This window comes from Lepisma saccharinum, chromosome 23 (assembly GCF_977018435.1).
Source record: "Lepisma saccharinum chromosome 23, izLepSacc3.1, whole genome shotgun sequence".
Classification (NCBI taxonomy): domain Eukaryota; kingdom Metazoa; phylum Arthropoda; class Insecta; order Zygentoma; family Lepismatidae; genus Lepisma; species Lepisma saccharinum.
In genome coordinates this window covers 54,059,378-54,066,878 of record NC_139251.1, presented here as the reverse complement: position 1 = coordinate 54,066,878, position 7,501 = coordinate 54,059,378, and positions in this window count along the sequence as shown.

Below are 7,501 nucleotides of genomic sequence, written 5' to 3'. Positions count from 1 at the left end.
GCTTGAGATTTTCGTCTTCGATTTTTCGTTTCGTCATAACGTTATTTATACACGTCGTTTCTCACAACGTTGCAACGTTTAGAAAGTCGTTGATTTTGTTTCTGTATTTTCCGTCGTTGGGTTTTCTCGTCATGTCAATCGTCGCGAATCCGAAATCGTCACTGTTCCAACAGTGGGAGCAGCAGCGTTCCGAAAATTGATTGTAGTTCATGTCTCCGCCTACGTAGTCATCGTACGCGTGCTTGAGGTTGGTGTGATCTTGACGAAACAAACATATGAAATTAGCGTTGTCGCGTACTAACTGTTTTGGAATTTTGGAAAACGTTTGAGCTAGGAAGAAGCAATCTATTCCTTTGTGACGACCTTGCGTGAAAAAATTGCGAATTTCATTTTGATTTTCCAGGATAACATCGTCGAACACAACGACTGAATTTTTACGACAATCGTCGAGTGGTTTTATTTCCGAAGCGAACGTTGCAATGTCCAGACCATCGTACAGTTTTATCAGTTGCTGGTATTTCGCTTGCTCCAAACTTTTCGAAAATACGTAGAGGTGCCTGTTCTTCCAATCTAACCAATTCGGTGCGAGGAGAAAATTGTCCACGAGCAGTGTCGTTTTCCCACACCCTGAAGGACCTACGATTAGACAGCGGATGCTGTCGGGAAGCAACTCGCCGTTTCTTTTCTTCTTTTGATTTTCCGAATCTGGTAGACGTTTCACCACGTTCCACGTACTCACAAGATCACTTCGTTCGCGTCGATCCAACTTTTTTCCGGAAGTCCCAGCCATTTGACAAACAGTTTGTCGCCTTTTCTACGCAATACTTTCTCGATGAGGTACGTGTCGGGATGTTTTGTTTTAGAGAGTTCCTCTTCGTAAAATCTTCCTTTCAAAATCTCGCCGCTACTATCTTTTATTATATACGTGTGTCGGTTTCCGGGTAAAACTCGAACCACCGTAAAAAGTTCCGTGCTCCAATTTTTTGTGAACCCCTTCTCGAAGGTTCGTTTGAATTTGCTGATCCTCACCTGGTCTCCAATTTTGAATTTTGATTTCTTGGTAGTCGTGGGAGTGTACTTTGGACAGTAAACTGTAGAAATTAAACGCTGCTCGTCAGATTTCGTAACGTCAGCTGGCTTCATGCCTATCGTTCTGTGTACCGTATCATTATAGGTGTCGACGAGTTCCGGCAGTATGTCGACCCATTTGTAATTTCCTCGAAGCGTGAATCGTTTCCACATGTGTGTTTTCAAGGTTCGATTGAATCTTTCCACGATGCTGGCTTTGATGTGACTGAAGGTTGAATAATGTCGAATGTCATGTTTTTGAATAAACTTTTGGAATACGGCATTGTAAAATTCTTTACCGTTGTCTGTTTGCAAAAACCGAGGTCGTCTGTTGCTTTCGCGAAAAATTGTCTTGAATGCTTCCGTGACGCATGTCCCCGTTTTGGCTTTCAAAGGTAGAGCCCATGCGAATTTCGAAAACGTGTCTATGACGGTGAGGAGGTACTTGTTGCCCTTGTTCAATTTATGCACATTTTTTAGATTGCCGCTACTCATCTCCACGAGGTCACTTTGCCAGAGGTCATCGATTCCCTTGGTTACCACAGCTAAACGTTCGTAGTTGCGGCGTGCAGGTTTATGCAATTCTTCGACGATGGCTTGCCTAGACATTTTTTAGAGATTACGTTTGAAGAGAAGCACGAGCGTGATGGGATTCAAAGAGGGTGGCACTTCGCTCGTGTTTTGAATGATCAGCTTATCGCCGGCACTCACGTCGAAAACGGTAAGATCTTCGTCTTCGTGTATTTCATATATGTTGCGCGTTTCGTTCCAACGTGCCAGAGGAATGTTTCCTGCTTTCTGAACACCACGATTCGATATCAAGGTCATGGTGGGAACGCTAGCTTTTCTGCCGTGAGACCAGTACGAGAATTCATTTATCTGAATCGTGCCATCGAGGAGAAACTTGTAGTACGGATGATAAGGATGTAACATGTACAGTTTGTTACCTTCGACGAACGTGGAGATTCTCTGTTGATTGGGTACGCTGTTGATTTCGATGGCTTGCAGAGAATGCAGTTTAGCGAATTTAGTATCGACGCTAACGAGGTTGCTGTGAAGCTGTCCCAGTGTATTTTGTACGGGCAACAAATGTTCGACGATGGTATCCGTTACTGTAGAAAATGACGGTTTGATTTTCACTTCCACGTTCAACTGCTTGAAGTTTTCGTTGAGTTCTTGTAATTTGGCACCGAAAGAGGCCAGCGTCGATTCCTGCGTGGATTCCAGCACTCCAACTTGATCTCTGATGTTGACAACGATACTCTGAAGGTTCTCGACTTGATTCAATTTCGAACTTTTCTCGGTAAGATCGTTCACGATGCTTCGCATCTCGGTAAACTGCGTGTGAAGGTCGGCGATGCTCTGCGAAGTGGGCAGCGTCGACACCAGCGAAGTAAGTTCGTCTCGAATCTGTTCCACGTTTGCCGTTTCCGTTTCTAGTCGCTTCAGCATACGTGATATGTTCCTTTTCAAAGCGTGTAATTCTTTTGAGGTGGGGAGATTGGCCACCCTACTCTCGAGATCGCTCAATGAACTTTTGATGTCGCTCGAATCGGATAGTGCCGTCACCGCCGTTTTCAATTTTTCCAAATCTTCGCTCGAAGGTACGCTCGTCCGTAACGATTCCAAGTCACCCTGTATGTTGTCCAGTACGTGATGAAAATGAGCAAGATTCGTTTCGACGTTCAAATTTTCTAAATATTCGATCTTCTGCTGAACCGTGCTCAACGTGTCTTGTATGCTCGTCAACGCACTGGCTTCAGCGTGAATATTTTTAATTTCTTCGTTGATCAACTCCAGAGACGCCTGAAGCGTAGCGATGGTGGTTTGAATGTGTTCGAAATCTTGATAAGCCTCCAATTGAATTTTTATGTTCGCGACGCTTTTGCCGATGACCTGCAGTTCGTCTGACGATGGTAGGTTCGTCATGGTATCTTCCAAAGTCTGTAACTTGGATTTAATTTCTTCCAACGTGCCGGCGAATTCTTCTTGTAATTTGGAAACAACAACATGCAAGCGTTCTACATCAATATCCTTCACGACGGTTTGAAGTTCAGAGAAATTCTTTTCGATTGCCGAAGTTCGTTCTTCGATTTCGAGTTTCAATTTTTCCAAATCTTCATTTTTCGATTGAAATTGCTGCAATTTGAGCAAATCATTTTGAAGCTTATCCACGCTCAACTGTATATTTTGAACATTGTCGTAAGAAGGTACATCGACATAATTTTTTATGAGCGTTTTCAGTTCGGAATCGATTTTCAGAATGGGGTCGAGACATTGCGTTTGGAGCGTAGCGATCTCCGACTCTAAACTTTTGTTTAAGGTCTCCTGCAAAGCGATCAAATCGCTCCTCAACTTTTTAATTCTGACGTCCAACATGAGAATCTCTTCTGCATGGTCTACACGCTTAGTGTTGCCGAAAATATCGTTAGGCATTTTGGTTAACGGTTATTTATAATAGGATAGACGATTCGTAATTCAACGAAGAGAGGAACAAGTTTGTCGTAATCTTCTAGGAGTTCCATGTATAAACAATCTCCTGCAGAAACATCGTACGTAATGTTAGAAAGCATCTTGTCGTGCTTGATTCGAAAAATGTTCTTGCCGGTAGATATTTTGATTACGCCTACGTTTTCCGGATTCACGGTGATTTGAAGTTTTCCATCGATCGGAATTTCGTAAAAATGTAAATTGTTGTTGAAGACGTAAAACATCTTGCCCACATCGTCATCCAATTTCGTCCAAATGCTGTTAAGGTGAACAATCAGTAGACCGTTGAGTTTAGTTAACATGGAAGGTAGAAATTTATGATCTGTCGTCGCGTGGTGTACAGTCTCCATGTTGGTTTGTTTTCGGAAACCAAAGAGATTCATAGGTATGCTGGTTATTTAAGAATACGGTCAAAGTTTTTTGTAATAACAGTCAGTGTTTTTTTTGTAATAACTAACAAAATGATTTTTTTGTTGTTTTTTTTTGTTTTGTTTTATGAATCTTCTGTTGAAGATGGGCATATGTTGCAGGTTTTGCTTTCTGCTAAGCGATAGTGCCCCCACGGCAGTGTGTGGATTCCACATTGGAGAACGCACCTCTTGTCGTCGTTGGGATCCAGGGCAATCTTCCTCACTTTGTTGGTGGTCAACACATGGTCGACGCTCTGGATGCGCTGTTCAGCTCTTAGAACCGACGACCTGGTCTTGAGGCAATCCACGAAGTCCTCGAATGTGAGATGCTCCCGAACCACCTGTCTGCCGACACCCTTGGCCTTCTTGGTAACGCTGCCCTCGGCTTTAATAGTATAGGCCTTGGCGCGAAGACCTGCAAACTCAAGAATCACGTCTCCGTCCTTCTCATCTTTGAGTTTGCCAGGCACCTTCTTGTTGCGGGCCAGGATATCGTACTGGTTCGGCTGGGGATAGCCCGAGGTGTCGAAGAGTTTAACCAAAGATGGAACTGTGGCTATATCCCCGTATGCGTCGGCTGTGCGAACGTGGTACACTAAGCTGTCCGTGTCCGTGTAGAGAAGCGAGATGTTGTGGCCGTAGTGTGGGCGTAATATGCCGTAGTACGTCTCGAACATGTGGAGCTTGCTCAGATCCAGAACCGTGGCTCCAACGTAGATGGGCTTGTCGAGTAGCACCACACCTTGCCTCATGTGAATCAGAGCCAGCTGCTCGTTGTAGATTGTTCGAGACTTGAACAATGGACTCGCGACAAGCTGACGACATCGCTCTTTCCTCGTCACCAATTTTATGTCCACGCGATTCCGTACATTCTCCATGGTCTTGCCAAACACCGCATTATTCATAAGCTTGAAGAAATCCTTATCAAGCTCGGATGTGGCTGCGGTGCGGTGTTCAGTGTTGACTTCAATATATGGACGCAACCATGGAGAATGCTCGAACTTGAGGATGCGGTGAACTGCGTGGACTGTGACCCCTCGCTGCATCAACCACCGGAGATTCTGGTAGTGAAGGATGTAATTCTTCTTGGGTTCGAAATCCATGACGAGCTTCTTCTGGTTGGAATCGGGTGGACACTTGAACTCGGGTGCAGGGGGGAGATCGCAGAACAAATCCTGCAGCTTCTCGGAGAACTCAAGGTCCACCTCGGCGAAAAATCCGCATTCCGAATCGTCGAAGCTTTCGATGTCGAATTTGGAAGGATCGGCCCACTCGAACCCTCTAAAGGGGAGTGGCTGCATCATGGAGTGCCCGTACAAGTTATTCACGTCCGTGTGCATGATGTAGCTTGACGGTTGGGTGGAGTCGTAGCCAGTAGCCATGTGATGGTTGTTGGCGCGCGCGTGCCGTTGCGACACCTGGACCATTCCACCCCGCACGGCACGTTCTACAAACAGCATCATGTCCACGTCCGAAAGAAGCTCAAGCCTGACTTTCGTCACCAGAAACATGGCTGACCACGCCAGTCCGGGGAGACTATAGAAGTAGGCAGGATCCAGGTGGTAGATCTTCATTGCAGTCGCACGGAACGTCTGGAACACGTCGGCGAGGAGTGTCACATCAAGTCTGAGGTAGGCGTCGTGGTAGTCTCCGAGAGTTCGACAACCTAGCTCGTGCCACATGGACTGGGCATGGTGATATTCTTCGTCGGTGATGTTCGAGCCTCGTAGCTGACTGTAGAACTTCGCCTGGGGAGGTAGCGACGTCTCCGCGAACTTGGTAGAGTCGGTGACGTATTCGTAGGGGTAGACCCCCTTACGCCTGAAGAGACCGGCGTCCAAGTTTGGAAAATTCATAGAGGTAATGAGCATTTGCTCGTTGCTGAGTTTTTTCGCCAGGGCATCGAGGCTGGCCGGGAGGAACCTCAGGGAGTCGAGGAAGCGAAGCTCGACGGTAGAGCATAATACTGGGATTTGAACCCATTTGCTCACACTGATGTAACGCTCCTCGTTCTCGGCGAGAACGTTGATTCGCATGTCGTTGTACCCAAGATGCTTGATCAGGTGGTGAAAGTCGTACCCCGAGCCATTGTGAAAAAACACAGGGATGAAGCGCGGGTCCCAGGCCCTGAGGTTGCATGTGTTGCACCAAGGACCAACATACCTACCGTTAAAGTGATCGTGGTGATGGACTTTACGGTTGTTGATGCTAAACTTGCAGGTGCACACAGGACAGTTAGTAGCCTCCTCGTGCTTGATTTTGTCGTCAGAAGACAGCGATTCCATAGGCTTGGGGGCCAACAATACCTTCCCTATTTCGATGGCCTCGTCAACCATCCTCTCGAGGAAGTGTTTGGCTGCGTCGGGACCACGGTACACGTAGGGCTCGGGGGCGATGTGCTGGTCTCGTCGCACCACAACGTATGCGAAACTGGATGCCTCGTGGAGTTGGTAAGGGGTGGTGGAGGAAACTTCGGGATCGGGATCGCAAGTGGACAGGGGTTTGAGGAAGGCCTCGAAATCCGCGATGATGATAGCGGGGTGCTCCACCATGGCACCGTGCATGTGGAAACGCTCCACGGTGCCAGGTTCGGGCAAGTCTGCCACCCCCGGTTCGTTGGCATTGCAGTAGAGCTTGTGGTTAGCGAGCTTCTCGGCAGCGATGTTGGGACCTCTGATGCGTTGATAATCCTGCTGTTCTCGATTACGAAATATAGACAAGCACCTGCGACACACCTCGATGTGGTGACTATCACTGCTCCGTTGGCTCGAAACAAGCCGAGAGAGCGAGCGAATGAGGGTGTAGTGATGGCGAGTTTCATCCTTGATAAGCAGAAGGTGAATTTCCTGCGCACCGTCGTCGTCTACGTCGCTCACCCGGATGGGGTACACCACATTTTCGTCAGTGAGGCCATAAACGTTGATGGCCAACCGAGGGTTGTGTGTACGGGCCTCGAACTTGCGAATATCCGAGACCTCCACCGGGTAGTCAATCCCAGCAATAGCATCTTCCAGCTCTGGCTCGTAGGGTAGGTAGTGGTTAACTCGGTGTGGTTGTTTTTTCCAGTGGACAGGGTGCAATGCTGCAAGCACCGACCAAACAAAGCACTTGGCGTCACTGTTCTGAATGTTCAGAACAGCCATCTTTGCCGCGATGGCAGATGGTAAGGGGACATAGCTGGAGGCGGAGAGAGGCACAAACTTAGAAAGTTTGACGCGCAGTTCGTGACGCTCACCACACAGCGAACCCCCCGAGCCCTTAGCTTCATGTTCTTCTTGCTTTGCCAGCAGCTCCTCGACAAACTTGCTGTAGATGACCTCGAGGTTGTCGACATCCGCCAGATGCAGCGTCTTCGCCTTGGTGTTGTGGCAGAACCTGTAAATTTCACCAGACGGCTTCTTGTACCAGCAACGTAGCGATGCGTAGAATTTAGTGGAGGAGTGCGTAGCCAGTGCATTACTAAGAATAGAAACTATCTCTGCTCGCTTCTCCTCTAAAAAGCTACAAACATCGCAAGAGCCATCCGACAATTG